Here is a 9,888-nt window from a genome sequence, read left to right as displayed (position 1 = left end):
GCAAAAGAACAAAATTAAAAATTTAAGAGATTTTCCGAATTTTTTTAGGCTTTTAACGATTCCAGTTTTGTTTTTGTTAACGGCAAAAGTTTTTTTTTCCCTTTTCATTTGCTTATTGGATAAATTTTTATTTATTCTTTCAATTTTTTAAATGTTTTTAAATTTAGTTGAATTCTTGTTGATTTTTTAATTTTTTTTTAAAAAAATAGATAATTGGTTAATTAGATTTCAAAATTTAGTTTATTCTTTTGAATTATAGTTGTGAGGTTTATCTTGATGCTCAATATATGAAACTTGTAAATAGTTTTTAAGTTATTTTCATAATTTTTTTTATTAATTTGGGACAAATATAATGAAATATTTATTTAAAGATAACTCTCCATCATCTAGCATTGAACTTATTTTTGGTACTTTAAATCGGAAGCTCAATTTTAAATTAGTTACAAGCAATATTTATTTATATATAACTCTTTACTACTTGACATTGAACGTTAACACTCCTGACATTCCTGGTGCTCGAACATGATATTCCAAAACTAACAACAATTCATTTACCACTAAGGTCGTTTGGTTCATGCTAGTTATTAGGAATTTTATGTTTTGTAAAGATGATATTATTATTTTTTATTAATCTAAGGTAAGTACGGTATAATATTTGTTCAAAACCCACTCTTTGAACGCTTATATCTTTGACATTCATGCAACCTTAAGACTTTAAAAAATAATAACAATTTCTTAATTATTGAGATTGATTGGTTCATGTTTAAACGGAACAAAAAAATTTAGGTCATGGGTGCTCCCTTAATTCAGGGTCAGGGTATACTTAAGACCCAATTCGAATTTACATTCATGCAATCTTAGGACTTTAAAAAATAATAACAATTTCTTAATTATTGAGATTGCTTGGTTCATGTTTAAATAGAACACAAAAGTTTAGGTAAGGGGTGCTCCCTTTGTAATACCCCAAATTATGAGTTAGTAGTTCCGGTTAACCCGAAACCCGTCAGTAGAGCCCATTAGATTTTCCAAGCCAATTTTAGATCAATTCTTAAGAGTATTGGGCTTAGGTTGGCCCAATAGTTATAGGAAAGTGGTGTTTTTAAAAGTAAGTAAATAGAAGAATGAGCTAAAGTGTAGTTTAGTTTACCATTTTGTTAAAGCTGAAAACTTTTTCCTCTTTTTATATCGTTTCACGTAACCAAACTCCCCATAATATCTCATCCACTCTTCTTCTTCTTCTTCTTTATTCCATTGGTTTTCATTTGTTCTTCTTTCAAGAGCCACGTTCAAGTATTCTAAGTTTAGTTTGTTGTAAACAATGTAAGAATGTATACCTCTATTCTTCAATCTTGTTTTAATCTCCATTTTGTAAGTTTTAGAAATTGTTATCAAAAATGGGTTTTATGGAAGTTAGGGGGATCACTGAATACAAGCTTGGTTATAGTGTATTCAAGTTATCTAGAGCATCTTAAGCTTTAATCCAAAAGCTTACTTAGTTTAGCAAACCCTTTTTCTTGTATTTATTTAGTAAGGAAGGTGGGAGAAAACTCTAAAGCAAGAGAAAAAGAGAAGTTGCCCATTGGTTAACTTAAGAGAGTTTCTAGCAAACAAGAATAAATGTAACACACTATCAACTCTTGCATACTCCTAGTGATCATTAGAAATGAGTTATGGCTTGAGAGTAAGTTATGAAGCTTAGTGTTATATAAAACCTTATTTATGCTCCTTGTAATCACATAAGACTTTAAAGAATGTTTAAGGACCTCAATAGGGTCTTTGGGATTGAAATATAACATTTTTGTATGTGTTTTATGACTTCTGCAGGTTGAGTATCGATACTATAAGGATAATACTGATACTTGTTATTCGTTTTGGGCAAATTCGTGAGTTTCTGGGCAAGATAATCGATATTCTTTCAAGAGTATCGAAACTTAGGGCCATAGTTTCGAAACTCCCAGAAAGTTTCGAAACTGGGCAGAACAAAATATTTAAAAGTATCGGTACTTATATAAAGTATCAAAACTTTTGCAGGAGTATCAATACTATTGGGCTAGTATCGATACTTTCACTTTCAGTTTTGGGGAAAAAATCAGTTTTTAAGGGAATTAAACTCAAAGTACCTCAACACTTCAATATTTCCTCACATAAGACTTTAAGTGAGAACATTAATGATGTTTAATTCAAACGTAGAAACGAGAATAAAGTAGGGTGAAATATGATTAGCCTTGTTTGAATGCTCAGGAAAACGACCAAAACACCTGAGTTTCTTAAGAAAAAAAATAGCAGAGTTGAATGTATAGATTCAGTCTTAATATCCCTAGAGAGTGTGCAAGGAACTTTAAGCTAACTAGTTTGGGTACAAGGTCCGACACTCAATGAGTGGGCTAGTTGAGAGTGTGGTGTCCGATGTAGAGATTCTGAGACCCATATTCTCGGTAGACTAGAGGGGTGTGTGAACTTCGAGATATGAAACCCTCATCCGCACCATGATGTCTACCATAGAATAGAGAGTGAGTATACGAGTAAACTCACTAAAGCATAATAGAACATACCAGTAGACCAGATAGAAGTAGACCATATAGCATTAGACTTGATAGCTTGAGCATTTCAGTGATAAAACTTTTAGTATGTTTTAGTTGTTAGTGTGGCGCTGAGCTAGTTAGCTCAGCCTTCGAATTGTTTTCCATGGGTAGGTCAGTAGATCGAAAGTTCGAGGAGCAGTAGATAGATCAAGGTCCAGACACAATGTAGATTCAGAGTACATCTCAGCAGTTTTTAAAGGGCATGTATATTTTATAAACCCAATTGTATCAGTTGAGTCATAAATTTTATTATGGGTCGATTTGTAATATTTTGATTATAAATATTTATTTTGGGAGCTCCTCAGTATAAAGTTTTAAATTATATTATTTCATGGATGTTTTATTTGTGGAAATGGTCATTTTAGTACAAGAAAAGAGTAAGGTGTTGGTAAGCCACTTCAGTGGTTCCGTGTGGTATCCTATATTGGTCGACTGTGTGTCGTACTGGTCTAGGGTGTTACACCCTTAATCCAAGGTCAGTGTATACTTAAGACCCAATTGGGACTATATAGAAAATTACAAATTGCCTACAAAAAAATGTTTATAATATAATTCGAACTTGACTTTACAAACTCAAATCCCAACCACTTATATTGGACACAATTCTTAAATTTCTTAAATTGTTTGAAGATTATATGAATCTTACTACCTCTATTATCATTTAATAATGTTTTTCGAAAAATAGTATATGAATATTTTTATACTTTTAATTGAAATTAATTTAATTGATTATATAAATATTTTTAAAGTTTCTAATAATAACTATATGTAAACATATTGTATGATGCTTATTAACATATTATATTATATTGTATTTGTATTTATTCAATGTGTGATATACTTTTCTCATGTTGTATATGATTCTTTTAATGATTTTACTATTAAAATATTTAAGTTTAGACTCAATAAATTTTTAACATGAAATAAATTAATTTGAAGGTAGGTTTCTAGTTCCTTGAGAAAGGATTTAGCAAATTTTAATGAATTACTATATATATGTGTTGTAATTGCCTCATTTAATACAATATTAATAAAAAAATAAATTTAAAAATTGTTTCTCTCAATATCCAAAATAAATAAATCAAGGGCAAAATTATATATTTCACCCCTTTAACTTTTTTCTCAATCTTACTTTGGTTATTAAGATTTTTTTTAAAAATATTTTATTCACTAAACTTTCAGATTTTGAACTTTGTCGTTAAATATTTAACAATGTTATAACTATATATATATGAATATTATGAAACACCCCCAAAACTTTCTTCATTTCGAATGAAAAAACATCTGGTTTCGAATTTCCATTGATTTTCAAACAACAAAGTACTTCTTCCAAATTCAAACGGTGGAGAGATAGAGAATGATGTGAGTTATCTATGTAGGTCCACATTGATCAGACAATGGGTATTATAAATCGAAGTGATTTGGGGCTTTGTGATTTTAAAATGATTTTGGAAAATTTTAAATTGACAGAATTATATGGGACGATAAGATGATTTTATTAATTTCTTGAGTGGTCGGAAAAAACATTAAAGAATGTTGATTCTGGTATTAATGTGACACATTAATGAAATTTTTATTTTTACATGAAAAGGGATAAAATGGAAAAATAAAGAAAGAAAGATAACATGGATGTCACATAACTGTAATATTAGGTAACGCCTAATATTAATATTCTGGTAGAATAAATAATGTTTTATGTAGCACTTTACCGAACTTCCTTGGTATTGGGTACTACCATAGAATAGCTAGATCTTTGCTTGACAATGAATATTTTAATAATGACACGTGTGGATCTGTGTAAGTGTCAGGGTGAGGTTAGCATTGCTCGGTGGATCTTCTTTCCTTTTTGCTCCTTTTGCTTCCCACTTTTTTCCTCTTTTGATTTTTTTTCTTCTCATTTTTTAAAATCATTTAATATAAATAATTTATTTATTATTTTTATTAAATGTAAGTATTATTATTTAAATTTGAACTTGAATTAATGAAATTATCTTATATATTTGAGTTCAGAGATATCTCTAGTGGTTGAAGAAGACATCAAATAATAATAATTTTAGTGTCAATATAAAATAACAATATAATTGTAAAATTTTCATCTTTAGATGACAAATAATAATAATAATAATAATCATTATTATTTTAATGTTATTTTTTGTTAATCCGGGGTAAGTACAAAATAATATTTGTTTAAAGATAATTCTTAATCTTTTGATATTGAACGGTTATTCTAAATTGGTCCTTAAACTTTTAAACATTTCAATTTCATCCCTAAACTATGGCCCTCTTTCTAAATTGGTCCTTAATTTTTTTTGAATATTCCAATTTCATCACAAATTCATCCAATTATATAATTAGCTTCAACAATAATTTAACCTAATTTTTTTTTTACAAACATATAATATAACTTGGCCTACCGATTTTATTAACAAAGGACATATAATAATTAGTTTGGAATGAAATTGGAATGTTCAAAAAGTTTGGGGATCAATTTAGAATGAATGTCATAGTTTGGAGATGAAATTGAAATGTTCAAAAGTTTAAGGATCAATCTAAAATGAAGGTCATACTTTGAGGACATATGATACTATTAACTCAAAAATAAATAATGTATTCAATATTTAAAATTTATCCGCACGAACCGAGTGACCTCATTGGTAAAATAATTGTTGTTATTCTTTGAGGTCTCGAGTTTGAGCACCAAGAATAACAGGAATGTGAGCGTTCAATGTTACATGGTTGAGAGTTACATTTGAACAAATGTTGACTTGTACTTACCCCAGATTAATAAAAAAAATTATCTGCAAACGAAAAAAAAACTGAGATACTTATTATCTTCACTTAATTAAATTATTTGTTAAATATCTAAATTTGTGAATATATACATTTAATAAATACAAAAAAATCAAATAATAAATTGGAAAATAAATTTAGATATCCAAATTTTAATATATTATTTGAAAAATTAAATAATAAATATACAATTCCTGATGGATGATAAATTGGGATATTTTTATATAGGAAATATTTAATAATTTTATATAACTTTTAAATTAAATATTACGAGGATTTAGTTTTGAGATTTTTAAATATATAAATTGAATCACAAGTTTTATAAAAATACAAACACGAATGACATATTTTTTATTTTATTTTATTTTATTTTTGGGGGTTGGAAATGCACATTTAACAAGTTTGGTTATATACAAAGGATAAGCTAATTCCTAGAAAACTTATTGGTTGAATTTAAACCCATTTCCAAAGTTGGGCAAACACCACATTCAAATAAAAAGGGGGAAAATACATATAAATGGGCCATATTAATATATTTATTTATTTAAAAAATTTAAATTATTATATAATTTAAATATTTTTATATTTTATTGATAATATTTCGCACCCTTAAATTTATAATGTAACTTTTTTTTTAATAATTTTCACCCATGACAGAATTATGTATATGTCTTTGGCCATAAATTTTACTGAATAATTAAAATTACTGAATTAAATTAATTTTTTATTATTATGTGATTAGATTATTAAATTTATAATATTAAATTAAAATCATGACCAAATTAATAGAATATATAAGTAATATAGACTAAATATATAGTTGTGCCGATTTTGAACTACCACATCAACTCCTCTTCAAATGTTAACAACGAGTGACTTAATTTATTTTGGGTATAACTGTTGGTATCCGATCTATTGATCGATTAATCCGGATCAGATACTACATAGGCAAAGACGACCCTTCCAACCCTGTTTACTCCATTCATAATGGTCGGGATTCGAACCCCCTAATTTTATTTAAGAGATTTAGTGTCTCATCCCATTAGACCAACCGATTGTTGGTAACGAGTGACTTAATTAATATAATTTAAATCTGAATAAAAAATTTATAACTCAATAGTTAAATTAGAATCGCTCCATAATCAAGTGACCATTTATGTAGTTCATCCTAAAAATAAAACAACTCTTAAAACTATTTGTACTTTATGAAATAATGTACTTAAATATATAAATTATTACTCACTCTGTCTCATAATTTGTGTCTTATATTGACTGTGCACATAGTTTTAAGAGGTATATTTGATTAAAAGAAATAATTAAATTATCCCTAAAAGATAATTGGTAGATCTGATTAATTTAATAGGGTACAAAGTGAGACATATAAAAGTAAAAAATATATAATTTGTTATTATTTGTTAACTTTTTTAATATAACATTTTAAATGAAATAATTTTAAAATCTAAAATACATTTTTAATAGTACTGAGAGAGTATTTTATTTTCTTTTTATTTATTGAATAAAATTGATTTGCACCACTATTTTCATGAAAAGATACACATACAAGTGTTTTCTCATCCTTTATAAAAAATGTTTGGGCAAAGTACAAGTTTAGTACCATAAGTATTATTTTTGTTCTGTTTTGGTCACTCAACTATTTTTTGTTTCAAAATTATACATAACGTTTAGTTTTGGTTTTATTTTGGTCACCCCTCGTTAAATAATTAACAAAACTGATGACATGCCATTTTTTATTTTGAATGATGATCTGGTATTATCTTATGGTGACACATCAGCATCAATGTTGATTTTTTAACGACGAGTGACCAAAATGAAACCAAAACTAGACATTAAGTATGATTTTGAAACAAAAAATAGTTAGGTGACCAAAACAAAACAAAAATTATAGTTGGGATGCATAGTTTACCCTAAGTTTTTTCACTAAATACTATGTTTTGTCCAACATTCAAAGTGAATCTTACTACACAAAAAGAAACCTTTTATATATGATAGATGAAAAACAGTCTCATCCTTTTACACGAATAAGGACTCTATCAAACATGAGGAACTGAAGCTCTTCTTGAGTTATACACCATACATGAGAGACCTTAGTGGGCTGGACGATGAGGGTACGGGTCAGGACCTCCATTATTATTTCTAGATATATTTGATCTCGAGGTAAGTTATGATGACAACTCATAAGTTGGCAATACGAATGCATGTGACCACCTTATAGTAGATTTGGTTATGTTAAGACCACATCTAAAAAGTCTACAACTTTTTAAGAATTGTGAGTTTTTAAGACCTCGGTATCAAGAGACGTTCCTATGAGAGCTTTAACTAGGAGAAAGGTCTACTAGAGGTTTTGGTAGGTGGATAAGTAGCAATGAAGACGAGTCTCGTAAAGGAGATTTAGATGAAGTACAATATTTGTCCCCTCCTTAATCGAGGGAATGTTATAAAGTGGTTTGACCTAAGATTTGCGTGTTGAGATGTGTCTTACATTCAATGAGTTATTTTTTTTAAAAGTAGGTATGATTATTGTTTTTTTTAAGGATTGGGGGTTACTCATGTCTCTCTTTACGATTGACGTAGTCAAAAGACATGATATTTCAACTGTAGAAGAGATATCATGTCTTAAGCTATTTAAGAAAATTAGGATGAAATCCCTAACTACTCCCCCATGATCCAAGTTCTTACCCGAAAAAGAAAGAAAAATAGAGCAAATAGATAAATAAAGTTACCTTCCATTCCAAATTTTGGGGAGAAAAGTAATTTTTTACAAGCAAAGTTGGGGTTTTTATAACCCAATATGTAAAACAAACCTACTGTTATATTAATATTTTAATAACAAAATAATAATAATAATAATGCAAAAATGAAAAAAAAAGTGGTGATTTATTGGGACAAAAATTGGTGATTACACTTACAAATTATCGGATATTTATAATGGAAATATCTGAATTTGCAGATCGGGTATCTTACCCAATTTTTTATGGGTTTCTCAATTGAGTCCGAATCATAAAATTTTCCTCAACTAGGTACTAACTATCTGGTTCTCTATATTTTTTATTTTTATTTTATCTTAGATTTTTCATTCATGATTCCCAAATTATTTTATCAAAACATTATAATTTCCTAATTTCTTAAATTATTTCACCTAACATTTTAAATTCTTAATTTCTTAAACTATTTCACCTAACCTTCTAAATTTTTTTCTCAAATTATTTCTTTTAACTTCAAAATATTTTCAATTTAGTTGTATTTCTTTAATTATGTTTTTAGATTTTTACATTATATTTTCGGCGATAACGGTTTCGGACACCGCCGCGACCACGATATAACAACCGCGATTCCGCTATTCGGCCGCTATTTGAAACCCTGGCTATTATTAAAGTTACCTACATGAGAGGTAGTTGGCCCTCTCTCTTCCATCATAGTATGGACGCCTTGTATATGTTATGAAGCTTCATCATCGCAATTTGAAGACGTTTCTTCTTTCAAACTATCGTGTCCAAATCATGTATGAAACTGGGGTTAGATTCTTGTGTCTTAGCCAAATACGTTCCCTTTCCCTGTCTATATTGTCTTCTGATTCTTTCTTCTTTGTGTTTTCTTGCAAAGTTCTGTCAGTTTCCGGTAGTCTGAAAATTTCCTGCAAAATTTATTACCCCTATCAGCTACGGACTGGAGGATGGTAGAGGCTGCACAAGCAGGAACCATTAACGTCTTGTATGAGTTAATTCAAAAAGATCCATACGTTCTAGAGCGTATATGAAGAGAAAATCAACAAAATCTTTGCCGGCTTCGGCTAATAGAACTCTTTGCTCTTCTCTATCGATCAGAAGCTTCAAGCTCACTGTGGTGGCCACTGATTGAAATTACTAACGGATATGTACGGTGCTGCTTCCTCTATATATGATAGGGTTTCTAATACGAATCCTCTGTCCCTTCCACGTTTTCAATAAAGTTTATCATCTTAATCTTTACCCCAATCAACTTTTTATTGAGAACAACTCTACAGTTGTATTAGTTGTTGTAATATGAGAGAGAGACGACAAATGATCTCTTATACTAAAGAATGATCAAAATATGTCTTAAGAAAATTGTGTGTAGCGATAATTCTCAACTTTTTAAGTTTCGTTGAGGTTTTCGATGTTCTCGTAGAGGTTTCCAAGGGAATCTGCCATGGAATACATCGATAAGCACCGTCTTAGACTGCAACGATGCCTTCAGTAACTCTAAACCCTAAAACAAAGAAACAACACACAAACATGTGTAAACCTGTATCCAACTTTATAACTTGAAACGGGATAAATCCAAGCAAGGCCGTGGCAGAGTTTTCGGGGGTCCTGTACAAATTCGTATAAAGGGGTCCCTATTTTCTAGATATATTCGATTTCGGGGCAATAATAGTGGCGTTTTCTTGACAAATGCCGCAATAAATCCATCTATAATGGCGTTTTATCAATAAAGCCGCAATAATAGTGGCGTTTTTTTGAAAAAACGTCGCAATAGG

This window comes from Hibiscus syriacus, unplaced genomic scaffold, assembly GCF_006381635.1.
Source record: "Hibiscus syriacus cultivar Baekdansim isolate YM2019G1 unplaced genomic scaffold, ASM638163v2 tig00111213_pilon, whole genome shotgun sequence".
NCBI classification, from domain to species: Eukaryota; Viridiplantae; Streptophyta; class Magnoliopsida; order Malvales; family Malvaceae; genus Hibiscus; species Hibiscus syriacus.
Note: the sequence above shows the minus strand (reverse complement) of the source record.